Source organism: Lipophrys pholis, assembly GCF_963383615.2.
Source record: "Lipophrys pholis genome assembly, chromosome: 22".
NCBI classification, from domain to species: domain Eukaryota; kingdom Metazoa; phylum Chordata; class Actinopteri; order Blenniiformes; family Blenniidae; genus Lipophrys; species Lipophrys pholis.
Window position 1 is genome coordinate 10,712,766 of NC_137644.1, and position 15,663 is coordinate 10,728,428.

At 43.6% G+C, this 15,663-nt stretch overlaps 1 protein-coding gene across 1 annotated transcript in view; it reads left to right on the forward strand.

Moving 5' to 3' along the window:
- The first annotated feature begins 146 nt into the window (after positions 1-146).
- Positions 147-15,663, forward strand: part of LOC308127367 (chemokine-like protein TAFA-2) — a 66,443-nt gene continuing 50,926 nt past the window's right edge. The window contains exon 1 of the mRNA XM_080492382.1: positions 147-664. The gene's annotated coding sequence lies outside the window, so the exon portion shown is untranslated. The remainder of the gene's footprint in view (positions 665-15,663) is intronic.

Genomic DNA, 15,663 nt, shown 5'->3' on the forward strand with positions numbered 1-15,663 from the left:
AAGATTACATCGTGCCGAAACGTTCCATAAGTTTGGAGCAGTAATCGGATTACTGTGGCGCTGTAACCAGCAGAGGTAGCGGCGGTGCGCCGTGCGCTCCGGAGTCTCTCCGTAATAAAAGTTGGAGCGCGCAGAGCGCAGCTGTCAGACTGAGCCGAGACGCGGCGGAGCGCAGGTCAACGGGATGGAGTGATCGACCCGGGATCCACATCACTTTACACAATCACCAGGTTCACCTCGAGTAGGAGTAGAGTAGATCTGATCTGACAGTCGGTCGGTCACCCACTCGAGGAGGCGCGCCGAGCGGGACGCAATTCAAGCTGATCGCCAGCCCGAATGTGACTGCCCGGCTTTGGTTTGTGGACGATCGGAAGAAAAAGGAAAAAAAACCTGGAGGTTTGGATGTAAGAGACTGACGACTGCGTTTTTGGATGACATACGCACGACTCTGTGTTAGTAGACGGACAACCGTGCGTTTTATTCCAGGAGGGGGAACTCTTATTTTTCTATTAAAAAGCCACCAGTCCTGATTTTTTCAGCCTGTCCAAATGTCTCCACACCACAGACCCGGCACTGGATTGTAGCAGCAGCAGGAGCAGCAGCAGCCCCACCGATGGTTTAAAAAAGGGCGTTAAGGTGCGGGAAGGGAGTGGGACAATTACAGGTAAGAGCCGTTCAGGCCGTGCGCATTTTCTGCAAAAGAAAAAAAAAAAAAAAGACGGGAGCGGCTGGGATCAGTGCCCCTCTGCGCCTGTGTGCGCACGGTCGGGGGGGCAGAAGCACACCGCAAAAAAGGGGGGGATCTGTAACCCATCAGCACCGCGTCAATATCCAATCAAAGCTGAAAGAATTACCGAGAGAGTCGAGAGAGTCGCTCCCCGGCTTCATCAGATCTTTTTTCAAATAGACACATAAACATATTAATCTCACACAATTCCACACGTCAATTAGGCTGATTTACATTGCTGTGTCATATTTAACAATGGTGTTTCATACCCACTTTTCATGAATTAGCTTTTTTCTTCCCATTTCATGGTGGAATGCGTAAATCCCTGTGCGTAAAAGCACTAATAATGGAGTTAAACCCAGCTTGGATGCGGCGTTTGGTTCTGTCATGGAGCTCTGCAACTTTGTTTCAGTGGATACATCATACACAAGATCAATACCGATGAAGAGTGTTTTCTTTTTAGTAAATACCCATGTGGGCATTTCCTCTTTCTTCCAGTGCAATGCATGGTGCTATAAGAGGAATTTCTTTTGAAAGAATCTGCTCACCTGAACCAAATGTTTGCTGTTGTGATGAAATGCAGCCTCCAACCTGCTGCCAAATAAAGGTTTGCATTGACCAGATAAAGAAGGGATTTGTCCTGCTGAGTTAGTAGATCTTTGAGGAATACAAGGATGTGCCGCAGAGAGATAAGCTGCATTCTCTAAATGCTGCATTTGAGGAATTGTGTTGACTGTGAGACCTGAGCAGTCCTCTTGTAAATAACATTGACTTTCATTCATTCAATGTTCGATCAAAGGTGCTCCTACATTTCCCATAATGCAGCTCAACTGTAATTAGAATCCCGACCAATAATATTATGATTAATATTTAATATACACATAACATTCAGGAGGTGTCGGAGCTCTGAAGAGATTCTTGTGACATTTATATTAAAACCTGAGCAGCCTAGTGGTTGCTGGGCTTCAGATGCTTCAGCCTTCCTCTCACTCACCTTCTTTTTGTTGTACACCAAACAATATTTTAGAGAGACTCTCATAAGCTGGAGGTCGCATATGTGAAGACAAAGTTATCATCTATAAATGTTGAGTTTTTAAAAGCTATAATGGACAAAAGAATAAATACCTCCATCAATAAAATGAGGTTGAAGTTTCCAGCTGACAGTGCAGGTTTACAGTTTGTTTGACAAGTGAAGAAACATTTTAAAAAAATCTAAAAAGTTGAGATGAAAGTACTCAAACAGCTAAAGGTACTAAAATGGCCCCTCAAAAAATGTTAAAAACAAAAGATAGAATAACTAAAGTGGTTAAAGCTGCTTAAAAAGTAAAATGGCTAAATTGGGTAAAAGTGGTTAAAAGGTGTTCGAAACTGTTTTATATATGCGTTTTATTGTAAAAACAAATCTCATTCAAGCAATAAAATTGGATAAAATATCTAAAATAGGACAACAACATTTTTTTACTTCTTTTATAGTAACACAATGTAACATCTGGAAACTTCCAGCAGCCAATCGCTGCTCGTGTCTTCGGGTTCGGGTACTGCCTGACCGGCGCTGGCGATTCGGCCACCGTCCCCTCTTTATTTTAATTCCTACTCTTGTGAGGTCGCATGACCTCATTGTGGCGTGGCCTTCATGGTCGGCTGCTCGTCGCCAACCAGAGCTGAAACCAACAGCTGGGACATGAAACACACACGCACACACACGCACACACACTGCAGGGGGCTGCTGGAGTTAGTTTTCCCAGGCCAACTTAGTTTTCGGCGAGCACGGCTCATTTTGGGTTTATTACGAACGCTCTGAAAGGTCATTGGGAAAAGCAGAGTAAGAGGAATAAATAAGAAATCGTGGCCAAAATGAGAAAAGATATCAGCATTATGAGAAACTTTGTCTTGGCAGTGCATTTAACGTTTTCTCTGCATCAGTGGCTTCCCACATTCAAGGACTAGACTGGGAGCCCTCATTGTTGTTATTGTCCATCTACTCATTCATGAGCAGAGGAATTATTGACTTTGGCCGTGGCGAGCATGCACAGTAGCAGTGTTTCCCCCTCGTTTTCCATGGGAAAGGGAGTCAAAGTGTTTTCAAAAAGTTGCGTTTTCCCACCATTTCCATTCAGCCGGAACAAAAAGTTCCACCTTGGGAGCCGTTTTCTAAAAATTGCATTTTCATCGGCTCTGGGCATCGTCGGTGTCGGATAACACTACACTTCGAATCAATGGAGAACTTTGTGTGTCACCATTGAGCAGATTTGAGGAAAATTCACGACTTGTTTTGTTTCTTTACAAATACATCACAAGATAATAAAATAGAATTAATGCCATCTTCCCTTTAAGACCTACGTGGAGCACAGTGACGCTTCTGTGAGATTTGATCCAAATGAGAGTCTTGAGGGGGCCGGCGGCCCCTCCCCCTCGTCTCTCCTCTCCGCAGAGCGATCGGGATCCGTGTAGAATATCGGCGTCTGATTGGCACCCTCTGCGCGGGCGTTTGATGTGAGCAGGAAGCGAAGGCCCTCGCTTCTCCTTTTTTTTTTTATATTCTGTTCTCCCTCTCTTTTGCATTCTATTTGATGTGCGGCACGCTCTCCTCCCTGTCTGTTTCATTTGAAGTAAAACAAAACCGCCAGCCGCTGAATAAACAGGCGCTCCGCAGGAATGATAAAACAACAGCGGAGAGGTTCCTATGTGCGCCGCTCGCTCTGACCTCTGTCTTCTGCTTCTGAATACATTCCTCCCCTCGCTTGCCAACCGTTCCTGGCAAAGCATCTTCTCTGTAACTTTCCTATTTGATAGTTTTCCCTCCGCCGTGACTCACGTTCCGACGAGGAGGTTTGAATCCTTTTCACCTGAGTGTCACACTCCCGGTGAATTATGACAGAGTGTACACACACCGAGCTGACAAGTGTTGGTAAACAACAAATATTCGTCTTGGAAAAATAGACTTCTCGACGTTTTCGAGACGCGTTTTGGACTCGGTTGGTGGCTGGAAAAGGTGTCGGAGAGAAAGCTTTGATTAAATAGCGAGATCCCTCACTGACGAATACCTGCAACCAGCAGCCTGCCAATCACAGTTCACAGGAAGCGTCAGTCAGACGAATTGTACAGCGAATGAACTTCAAGATGAGCAACAATTATACCACAAAATACTTTTTTTGTCTCTTTTTACATATTGTAAATACATATTGCGACTGAGGCCCCGCATACACAACATTTCAAGTAAAAGAATAAACAGCACAGTGTTAACGTTGCCGCCGCTGCTTTGTTGAGAGTCGCTCCAGAGCCGATCGAAAACGCGACATAAGCTACGCAACATTCGGGCCACTGGAACCGGTTCTCATCAAGAACTGTTTTTCAATTACCGTCACTTGTGAGATTATAATTGTGACGATTGGCGCCAGATTATTTGCGATAAGAGCTTCAAAAACATCACACTCTCGCCTGAGCGATGCTAGCTAGCATGGCTAGTAGCAGCAGCCGTTGTTCGGTGCAGCTTGAGGCCCCCAAACACAACGTTTAAAGTGAGAACGTATCGTTCGTTTGGACGCCCGCTAACAGCAGAAACGCAGAAAACAATGTCGTTTTCACAAATTTGCTTCGGGAAGCGACATTCTCAGAGCAGAGAAACACTCCAGCTTATAATCCACGACGACGGCGACCGTATTAGCTGCTGTGATGTCCGTCTGCACATTTCTGGTGAACGTGACATCGCAGAGAAAAAAAAAAAGAACGGAGGGACTTTCATCACATGTGGTCTCTGAAAGAGGAGTTCATCTGATTTTGGTGAAGCACTTTCACTTCACATTCGTCTCACTTTTTCTTTTTTCTTTTTTTGCAATTTGTCAGGATTCGTCTGAGAAAGCTTCTTGAAATTTGGTACATGTGAGACTGTCGATTCTAGCAGGAGCCAATCAGATTGTGGCTGGTTGAAGTTACAGGTCACTGTAACCGCAGGAAATACTTTATGGAGATTTAACTGAAGACACTACACAGTATTTATGGCTCAGTTTCACTTTAATGTTACCAACGGTGACACACCTTCTTCTAAATCTTGAATTTACTTGCAAAAATCCTTAAAGTTTCATTCATACTTGAGTCAGCAGCAAGATTTTCAGGGTTTTTTGAATGTTTGGTTTCTTTTCCTTGACAGGGTATGATCTTTCTACCGTCACGGACTCATCCGTCGACTGCACATTACCTCAATATTGCTTATTTACTCTATAGGTTTATTACGAAACTGAGGTTTCACTTCAACTTTCATTCTTTTTCATGCACCCTCGACTCAACTTCATTCAAACTAGACCTGTGGTCTATTCCAGGACTATCTTAAAGAGACAAGAAAACCACCCACGCGTTCATTCACCACGGTGCATTGTATTGATCCGTTTCTTTATATGGCAACAATAACAATACACTTGTTTCGAAACATTTCTGGATGGTTCAAAACTTACAGCAGAACGAGACTCCGATGTGGAGCTTTTCTTTAAACTTTTGATTGAAGAGGTTGTACAGGATGAGAAGGTCACTGTATAGTTAATATGAAACAGACTAATAAGACCAAGAATGAAACAGGAAGTCCTTTAAGTTTCACACTAAATAAACCTGCAGAAAGTTAAAGAGGGGAAAGTGCACAGATTACAGCAGTGGTATATACATAAATGAGGCATGGAAATGTTTTTAGTGCAATGACATACTATAGGAAAACAGCTATCGGAGAAGTTATCCGAATATTTCACTGAAATTGGCTTTGTGTCGAGATTGTAGTCATTTTCAATAGTTATTGTTTGGCTTTGCAAAAATATCGACTTTTTCACAAGGTCTACTCTCCTTTAAAGTTTAATTCTAAAATTCATTACGGCACTGTTTCAGTGGTCTGGCCCTCTCAAGATGAATTTGGGTTGTTTGTAGTACCTGAACTAGAATGTGTTCGACACCCCTGGTCTAAACACAGAGCAGCTCAACTAAGAAAGTCATGCAGGCCGACCTGATGCAGCTCTAACGTTTTACAGGACTTGTGAATGTGGAAAAAGGAATTTTTCCAAAGGGGATTAATAACGTATGATTAGTCATTACTTTCAGTAGGGATCCAATGTTTGACGGTCCAGATATAAAGCCAAAAAAAAATAAAAAATCCCACGCATATTGTGCATATTCTTACCACAGACTCGCTCAAAATGAAAGAAGGAAACCGTTTAAAAATATCATCACTCACTAGCAACGTACTCGGTGTATCCAAGAAGCTTTGAATCAGGCTAAATGATGGTACGTGACGATTACTTGGTCTCTTCTCTCAAGTCCCATTAGACGAACGTGAGCGTGCGCGGTCTGCACCTGCGGAAGAGTTTACGGTTATTAAAAGGAGAGAGAATATTTAAAGGGGTGCGCCACTTCCTGTGCTGGCATGGAGCGCTGGCTCGAGATGCAGATCGTGAGATGAGAAACTGTCCAGTGTGGGCGGACTTCCTTTTGGAACGGTGGCACAAAAACCACCGAAAGCAAAGGGCCAGGACGGGGGAAAAAAATAAAAATACCGGAATGTTTCAGTGACCCTCTCTTATGCATGGGAGGATTGGTCTACGAAAAGATCGGTGGAGCGATCAAAAGAGAAGTTACATGAAGCATTTCACTATCTCACCATGTTGATCCTATTTCGCGCAGAGGAAGAAGGAGGCGCAGATGTTGAGTGAGAGCGAAGAAGTGCTGGGCGGCGTTCGCCCCCTCCCTCCCTTCTCCCCCCCCCCACCAGGTCGCTTTATCCCTCAGCGTTGCTCCGTGTGTGGCCCGGTGGCTTGTGAACTTGTGTCCGTCACGCCGGGCGACTCCAGCATTCAAAACCAACTCGGATTCTGGACGGCGTCCGTCCCCGGCCGTCCTCGCTCTCATTCCGGGGGACACCGATGATGGCGTGCGCGGCGCCGCCGAGCCCCCAGTACTTTCATGATGTGAGCCCAAAGCCCATCTGGGACTCAATATCCTGTTTACCAGCCCTCAGCACTCTGGAAAACCACAGCAATACTGAGCACCAGGCAGAAAGTTCACAACTCATTACAGTTGTGTTCAGGTCACGGCCAAGGTCGAAGTCTTCTCCGTCTCCGTCAGTCCGCCGCGTCGTCGTCGTCGTCTTCCCCTCTTTCTAATCCACGCATGTTTTCACGTCATGCTTGGAGTGCAAATCTCCCACCTGAGGCTGTTGTGGCGTATAGTCGACAAGATCAGTGAAATTCTACAGCGGAAATGAATAAATCTGATGTGGGGGATTTGCTTCTAAATGGCGATTTAAAAAAAAAAAAGAAAAGAAGAAAAAAATCCAACTCGGAGATTTTTTTCCCCTAAATGTTTCTCCACGAAATGACATCATAACCGAGGCTGTGCTGTCTCGCAGAGACACAAACTGCATGTATAAATCTGCCGTGCCATTACGACTGCTTGTAAATCCACAGTTTGTTTTTTCTTTACTGACGAGTCATAATTCTAGTCGGAGGCGTCTTAAACTGGAGACGTGCTACTTACTATTTCTTATTTTCTCTCAAGTCAAAACATTATTACAGACATTTTCAGGTTCGTCTACACGACAATTTTTCAAACACACAAAACCTTCGACAGCAAATATTTGAAAACGACGTCAAGAAATGCTGAAAATGACGTAGTTAGCATGCCAGGCCATGCGTTGGCGCTGTTGTTGTGTTTTTGTGATGAATCTACACAGAGAACAATGCGCTCTAAATATTAGCAATGGTGAGTACAAGGACATTCTCAACTATAAAAACCAAGTCCCAGAAGAATATGGACAAGGAGTCATGACACTCTGGAGGCCGCCATTGTTGTTAATGTCCATCTACTGAGCATGTGCAGAAGAACTATACTGTAAACTACGGCCATGGTGCGCATGTGCCAAAAGTGTCGCTTCCCTCTCGTTTCCATGGATACAGAGTTGGTGCATGTTGAAAAGTTAAATTTCCTGTTTCCATTGAGACGGATTTGGAGCATTTTCACAAAAACTTGCGTTTTAAGCACCGTTGTCATGTAAACGGACACCCCAAAACACAACGAAAGTTTTAAATTGTCGCTTGAACATATTGTGTCAACAGGGCCTTAAAAGTACCTCATCAAAGAAAACAAGTTATTATGTAATTCCACTCATGGCCGTGTTGTAGTCACGATTACTGAAATTAGGAAGCGAACAGATAACCACAAAATAGGCAACGATTATATTTTACATCCTGCATCTTTAAAATACTCATTATTTGCAGCAACATACAACAGAACGGTCACAGTATTGTAAACAACAGTTTTTGTAATGGATACGGGGGGGGGTTGGGGGGATGACATAGCTGCCAGCTACTCCGACATTTGAGCAGAAAACCTTCATCATATCTACCAGAGTCCACAGTAGTGATCATTTATTGGGATATTAAAGCAAGTTTTGCTTCTTTTCAGTTCCACTTTCCTCCAGAGACTTCACTGAGAACGTGCTGCGGCTGTCCGTTCAGACAGAAATACTGGCGAAAGCATGCTTTGATGCACAAATAAGAGTGTCTTCACAGAGGATTGGCTACATTCATTAGAAGTCGACATTTAATATAAACAGATTTTATTCGGCACATCCACACAAACAGCTTTATGGATCCGTCTGTGTGCCCATCTTTATTTATGAAGACGGTTAAATATTCATTGTATGTCGGTTATGTGGAAAACATACAATGGTGTGTGTGTGTGTGTGTGTGTGTGTGTTTTCCTCTGGCAGAGTTTCATCCCCCTGCACGCACTCTGGCCGAGCTGCACGCCTCGCTTGGCTCACTCCGCACCCCTCGGGCTATTTAACCCGGGGGCTGTAACCTAAAGACCTGATCCTGGCAGCCTGTGGCTTTCAATCTGACCGCTCTCTCCCACTTATCTGGCAAATAAGCCGTTTTAATTGCTTACACACAGAGCCCCTATCAGGCCGTGTAGCCAGCGCAGAGATAAGGGTTACACAGACTCAGGCATTAGTAACAGGATGAGAGGACCGCAGAAAAACAGAGCTGCGGGGTCCCGGGAGGACGGCCAGTCAGGAAATGGCCCCGGACATCCTATTAATTTCAGACTCGCAGAGCCGCTGCACCACCGGACTGTAGGGCTCAGGAGTCCAGGCTGTTATGTGGCTAAAAAAATCAAAGATTTAGAGGACGGAGATATTCGCTGTCCGAGAGGTTTTTGGTCGTGCGGGAAGGAACGCATCCCTGGGACTTAGTTGAAGAGCTGGAGGACTTTTGTTGCGTTTTGTTTGTTTGCACATCGGGGATGCTCAGGGCCACTGAAAATGCAACTTTTTAAAATTGGATTGAATAGGGGGGGGGTGCAACCTTTTGAGAAACGCTTCAATTCACTTCATCTGGCCATACTAATGTCCGTGTACTCTCTATTGTTAATGCCAATACCGTATTGTTCTATTCACGCATGTGTGTGAGGTTCACAATGTTTTCAAGAAAAAATTATAAAATATTTCTGATTCTGGCAAAGATACACAACTTTGAATTAAATACGCTACGAGATGATTGGACTAGACTTGGCCAGGTTGGTCTCTTCCAGCCTGTCGGGTCGATCCAGCACCTCGTAGAGAGCACCGTCACCTTGTCGTTTGATCGAGGCCTCCGTCAACATCAAATCATCTTAGCTTTCCTGCGAGTATCCAGACTGTGGAGGTTCGACTGTGTATTGTTTTGACCTCTCATGAAGAGCGAGTCAACACAGTCGCTGGGTAAATGTCAGCTACAGCAGGTTTCTAATGAGCCCAGAGACCAAGGAGGGGGCTGACACCATCACAGGCTCTGTGCTGAGATGCTCATTTACATCATAGCGGGCGACAGCTGGAGATGAGAGGGAGAGATGGAAGCAGAGAAACGAGCTGGAGAAGTTAAGAAAAAAATAAAACAACATGTTGGTTTTAGCTCTGCAAACATTTCTTAGAAACAGAAATAATCTCACTGGCTGTGTTACAGCTAAGGGAGGGGCTTCAGAGATTTTTTTTTTGTGGTTGCTGTTCTAACAATGAATATCATTTTCGCATGCAAAGAAAAAAAAACAAACATGTTTCCTTGGGGGACGAGTCGAAGCAAATATGGTTTAACAAGGAAAATTAATCTTTTAGAAACGTGCTTTAGAAAGCATCCGTCGGGTTTGTTGAATTCTTTGTTGAATTTGTGTTTCCAGTCATTTAAACAGACAATTTTGAACATCTAAAACATTGATGTCCCAGCAGTGGTGAGGCCACACTGGGGTGGGTCAGCTCTCCATGACGGGGCGAGTAAAGAACACGCCAACTCCACACTGAGATGGAAACACAACCTGGATCTGCTTGCCGTGCGGTGTAAGTCTTACTACACCACCATGTCGGCCCCAAACTCCACCAGGCACACATAAATATTTAACATGGATTTTGAGGTTCACACTGTTTGCATACATTTAGAAGCGTGTCAGTATTTCCATCCGGATCCGTCGTTACATCCTCTCGCTTTTCTCACGTGAATTCAGTCTCACTTTGTGTGTGAAAACGCTGTGAATATCATTTGTGAATATGAAGGCTGAATGTCTCAGGCAGTGGCGGCCTTAAATTCTTACCACTTTTGAGCAGAGGTTGTTACAATGGCGTCGCTTCGCTGTCATTGCGCCGTCCGGCCACTAGTCGGAGCTAAAGAGCCGTCAGACGGCACTACCAATAATTAGAATAGTGCTCGAGAAACTTTTTAAAAGATCTCGTTTCTGTAAAACAGCAAGTACGTTTATCTTGAAAATATAAAGAAGTCATTTGACCAAGGGTGTAAATAAAGCTTGTTGTCGTCGTTCTTTCACCTTCCTGTTTGCACTGAACGACTGCTGCCGCGAGTGGCGCGAGCTAGCCAGCCACGCTCCAGCGTGAATAAATAAATCCAACGACAACTCCTGGTCCCACATTTCTTCAGCTTCACAAATGGCTGACACGAACAAACAAGCTGCTGCAGTTTGATTCGCCGAACAGATGCCAGGCTCTCTTCAGATATTACCATTCAGACAACATGTTGTTAAATTAAAGCTAACAGTGTGACCTCTCCTCCCATCTGTGCACAGATGAAATCTGCCTTTGCTTTAACAAGTCTGATGCGTTCTCGCCATCGCTGTGACAATATGTGTGCGCACGCGCACGCTGGGCTGATGGTAATTTAACTTCTACCTGGCTTGCCTTTTGATGGCTGCACTTCATAATGGGAACATGCTTCTTCACGTTCACCTTTCTGCCTCTGAGAAAATCAATGTCAAATTAAAACTCGTCTACGCCGTGGCAAAAACTGCGCCGCTGTGGGCCCGTGGCGTTAAATTAAATGGACTGTCTTCTCCAGCTCACTGGGATCCTTTAGTCTTACATCAGCCGCCTTTCTCTCAATCTCAAGCCGCGGAGGCGCCGATGAATAAACTCAGCATCGGCTGAACGGCGGCTGCTATACATGGGAAAGCGGGGTGGGAAGAGAGAGAGAGAGAGATGGGATTGCAGTGCCATGAAAAAAAGAAGAAGGAAAAAAAGAGTAACTGCAAACCTTCAGACCGCTTCGGTCCCGCGACTCTGCGGTCTGTTGATTTGTTGATGTACGAGCCAGATGTTCCAGGTGCCACTTGAGATTGCTGCCAATTTGTTCTACTTTCTGGACGGATTCATATTCAAATTATTCAATTAGCAGTGCGATTTGGCCCGTGGACGCAAAACCAGGAACAGGACAAACTGAGCAGGTGGATTTTTTTAATTTTTTTTTCTCGTTAAATTAAATCAAAACGATTCAAATAAAAGTGCGGAGAAGATCCGGAACAGGTTCGCTTCAGGTCAGCGGGTCAGGCTGCTTAATCACGAGTTTACTCACTGAAGCATCAACAGTGGAAGTACAATTCAAGCTCCTGATGAAGATTTAAAGCTGCACTAATCTGTGTTTTTTAGATTGATAATGGGTCAGATGTGGAAGGTGAAAAGTACTGCTGAGAGGGTGGAGGGCAGCGGTCTGCAACCTTTAAGACCAAAAATGTTTGAGAAAGAATTTTAATTTGTGCAAAATAAGTTGTTGATCAATTTGTTTCAGGAGCTCCTGTTATTTGAAATGTAATATTCTAATTTGGGATGCAGGGACCTGAAAAATTGCATTTAGTATAAAAATAACCCAGTTTAGTCACTTGAATATAAACTGTATGCAGTGAGCCCAGTTTGTTAGGGTTTGCTCGGAGGAGGACTCAGGATGGCAGACTGGTGGAGCCGAAAAAGACAAGAACCCCAAATTCAATTGACCAAAGTTACAAACTCCTGGATATACAGCAGGAGAGAGACGCTGCGAAGCCCAAACACACAGAAACACAGACTGAGACACTGACACACAGACGAACCAACGACCAGAACACACAGAAGAAACCTCAGTATATACTGCTGCCGCCAGGTGAGGACGATCAAACACCCAGTCACAGGTGAAACACATCAAGGCAGCAATCAGACAAGAGGAGGGGAAGTCCGGGGCTCCGTTCACACGGCAGGTCTTCATGCTCAATTCCGATTTTTTGCTGGGATCCGACTTCTTTGCGGGATCGTTCAGATTACATTGAAACGTGACCTCTATCAAACTGCCTTGTGAACCTGATTGGACCTGATGGCTTCGGGACCCCCGGGCACTTGAGACGCTGTTGACAGACGTAAATATGGATGGCACGCAGGTCAGAACCAGGGTTGCCAGATGTGACTCAGTGTTTTCTGCTCAAACAACGTAACACCCACACACCTCATGGAAAAACAGCCCAAATCTCAGCCTGTGTAGAAATCATGTTAATACCTTAAAACTATTATATGTGTAATAAAGAACAGTGGAACATATGAAAATCCAATTATTAAGTAGCGCAAGGTTAGTACTTGTATCGGTGCCTCCCTAGTTTCTGATGGGTTTAAACATTTACTTCATGAATCCACAGAGGATTGAAGAGGCCGTGGTAAAATGAGCATCCAGTGTACAACATTGTACTAGAAATACTAAAGATAGTGTAGGAAACCCATGAAGCCTCTCAGATCTTCTCTGGCTCGAGCTCGTTGTTGTTGAAGGAACGGCGTCGCTCCTCGTCGCTCCGGACTGAACGGCGCTGCTGGGAGCTCAACCTTTTCCTTTTCACTCACGTTGAAGGGCACGGCGTAAATCAAGTCCTCAAACAGCCACCTTTAATGAGTTTTTAAAACAGCATAGGAACCAATTACACTGCCAAGCTCAAGGTGGTGACAGCTAATTACAAAACCCGCAGCGAAGAAACACTCGCAATGCGCTTTTTAATCTTCCTCGGACAGCGCGCCTGACTGGAGCGAGTCATCATACTCATTTTTGAAATATGGTCCTCTTATCAGAATACATTTACATGGAGGGGAGTTGTACCTGGGCCAGGTGAGCTGCTGTAGACACGCAGCGATACGCTGCTGTCTATAAGCTTCACCGCCTGCAGCGAGGAATGAATGCAGTTAAGTCGCACGTATTGGAAACAAGCAAACTTCACAGATTCAATGGAGAATTAAGCTTGAGTGATGAAGATGATGGGTCATCTTTCAGCTGTTTTACGCCAGATGCTGTTGAGGTTGGTGGTAACTTGCCGCGAAAAGTTAGTTTTACTTCAGGATCACAGTTAAACTTCACGCGGCCTTGGACTCCAGCAGAAACAACCCTGAAGGCATGGTGAGACGTTTACAATATTTAGTTTCCTCGTCCGAGCAGCCAATCCCCCAAAGATTATTTCGCCAAACAAACTGTGAATAAGTACAGCAGAACAATATATTTAGGTTGCACGTCCGAAAAGGAGTGGAAAGCTGTAAAACGTATCAAATCCCACCCCTTCTCCATTAAAAAATACAGTTTAAGATTCCACTTATTTAATAACCAATTAATTTCAACATGTTAGAACTCTTTTAAGGCTAATTATCTGACGAAACGGTATAAGTAAATAATTATTTGTATATAATATAGAAAGAAAGTATCATCATGATAATGGAAGGATATTATTCTAAATATCACAAATAAATACAGATACATTTATCATTTTACAAAATAAATCTATGTTTGCTCTTCATCAACACGTGATGTTCGACAATATAAAAAACATACATGCATAAATTATTTTAAATACACAAATAGAAATGTGACATGCATAGGAATGTTTATACTCATATTTAGAAATATACAATATGAAGACACACATCTTCACACTCCATCGTTATACTGTTTAAAAATCCTCTCTTTATGTCTTTTTAAAAAAAAAACGTTTTATGTTTGGACATCGCTCGAGGTCCACATGAAGAATGTTCCAGAGTTTCAAGCCACATATGGAAATACAAAACTTTCTCCTTGTGCAAGAATTACTGGTCCTGTACATATATTGTATATTTACTTTGAATGTTATTTGTGCTATCTATAATCCTACCAGATCTAAAAAAAATTGGTATTTTTGATTCTAAAAATAATGAATTTTGTAGATTAACTCAGGTTTGTCTGACATTTCGGTAGTTATTACCCCGCACCTCAGCAAAGAACGTTAAATAAAGTCAAACTATGGAACAGTGTCATGAATGCAAAACTTTTCTGAAACAAAAAAAACGCCCATGATCACATGATCAGGAGGTCAGGTGAGCTTCTTCTGTATTGTGGGGTTTTTCATATTGTGAGGGCAAGTGTCCATACCAATGTCCATTTATACAGAAAGTGCAGAAACGCTGGAAACTAGAGTTTTCAAGTTGGGCCACTAGTGGGTGCTGTTGTTTATTTGCTGCTGCGTTTGCAAATGTTTCTGCATGCTGGTCATATTTCCTCCCTTTCGGTGAAATATGCACTTTGTGAGTATTGCAACAAAAGTTCTTCATTTTCACTGGAAAACATTGTGTAAACATTGCCTTAATGTGTTGATATATTTATATTAAAATGTTGATAAACATTGAGATATATATATTTATCATTGTAACACCTGATTTGAGATCAGCTATCAAGAACCAAAATTGCAATATTAAGGGTCCACTTACATTTGTTTACCAAAAGCTTTCAAAGGGCTAAAAACTGTGATGAAATCCAAATATTGATATATCTTTTGCTTCGTGAAAGCAAAACCCTCTTGAGGTAGTCTTGAGGTAGTCTTCGCGAGGCTTCGTTGAGCAGTGGAAGATCTCTCACATACAGGAGTGAACACACGGAGGTATCAGAGTCTGATAACGTGTGTTCTCCCAAGCGCCCAATTACAAAAATGCACTTATTTATGGTCTGCTTTCATCCTCGCTTTGAAGACGAAAAACTTATTCAACATATGAAATGTTTCAGTTCCTCGTGTCTGTTTGCAGGCGTAACGACGTCCCTCCGTCACACCGCTGTGCGGTAAAATCTGCAAAATAGCACAACTCAATAACAGAACTCTTCTTTGATGTCGTACTCTGAGAAAATGCCCGTCTTTAATGCCTGCTGTAGGTTTCAAAAGGAAGTCGCCTCCAAATTGATAAGGTCGCTATCACTTTCTGCGGAAAGTGTGAAACACTAAACTACAACCGCAATCTTCTGGCTCCCCCCTCGGGTGACGGCGGCTGAACACAAAGGGCTGTTATTTAATCGCAATAAGAAAGGTACACAGTGGAAAATGGGTGTGAATCTTACCAGAGGAGGGTGGGAATTTCATATCAGTGCTTGGGAAGGACAATAAACAGAAGAACTTCTGAAAAGCAATTATTGTTGTCTACAAATTAAATATTTTAGGAGGGCCGATCAGTCTGGACCCCAGACCATGCTGGGAGTACTGCCCGTAATAGCAGACGCTTGTTTCTGATCTTTTTGATTGGACTTTTGGTTTGACGTCTGAAACACGATCTGTGGTCGAACAACTTATGTCTTTAAAAAAATAGTGACCATTGAAGGTGTCGTGGGGGTGGGATGGGGGGGGGGGGGGGGGGG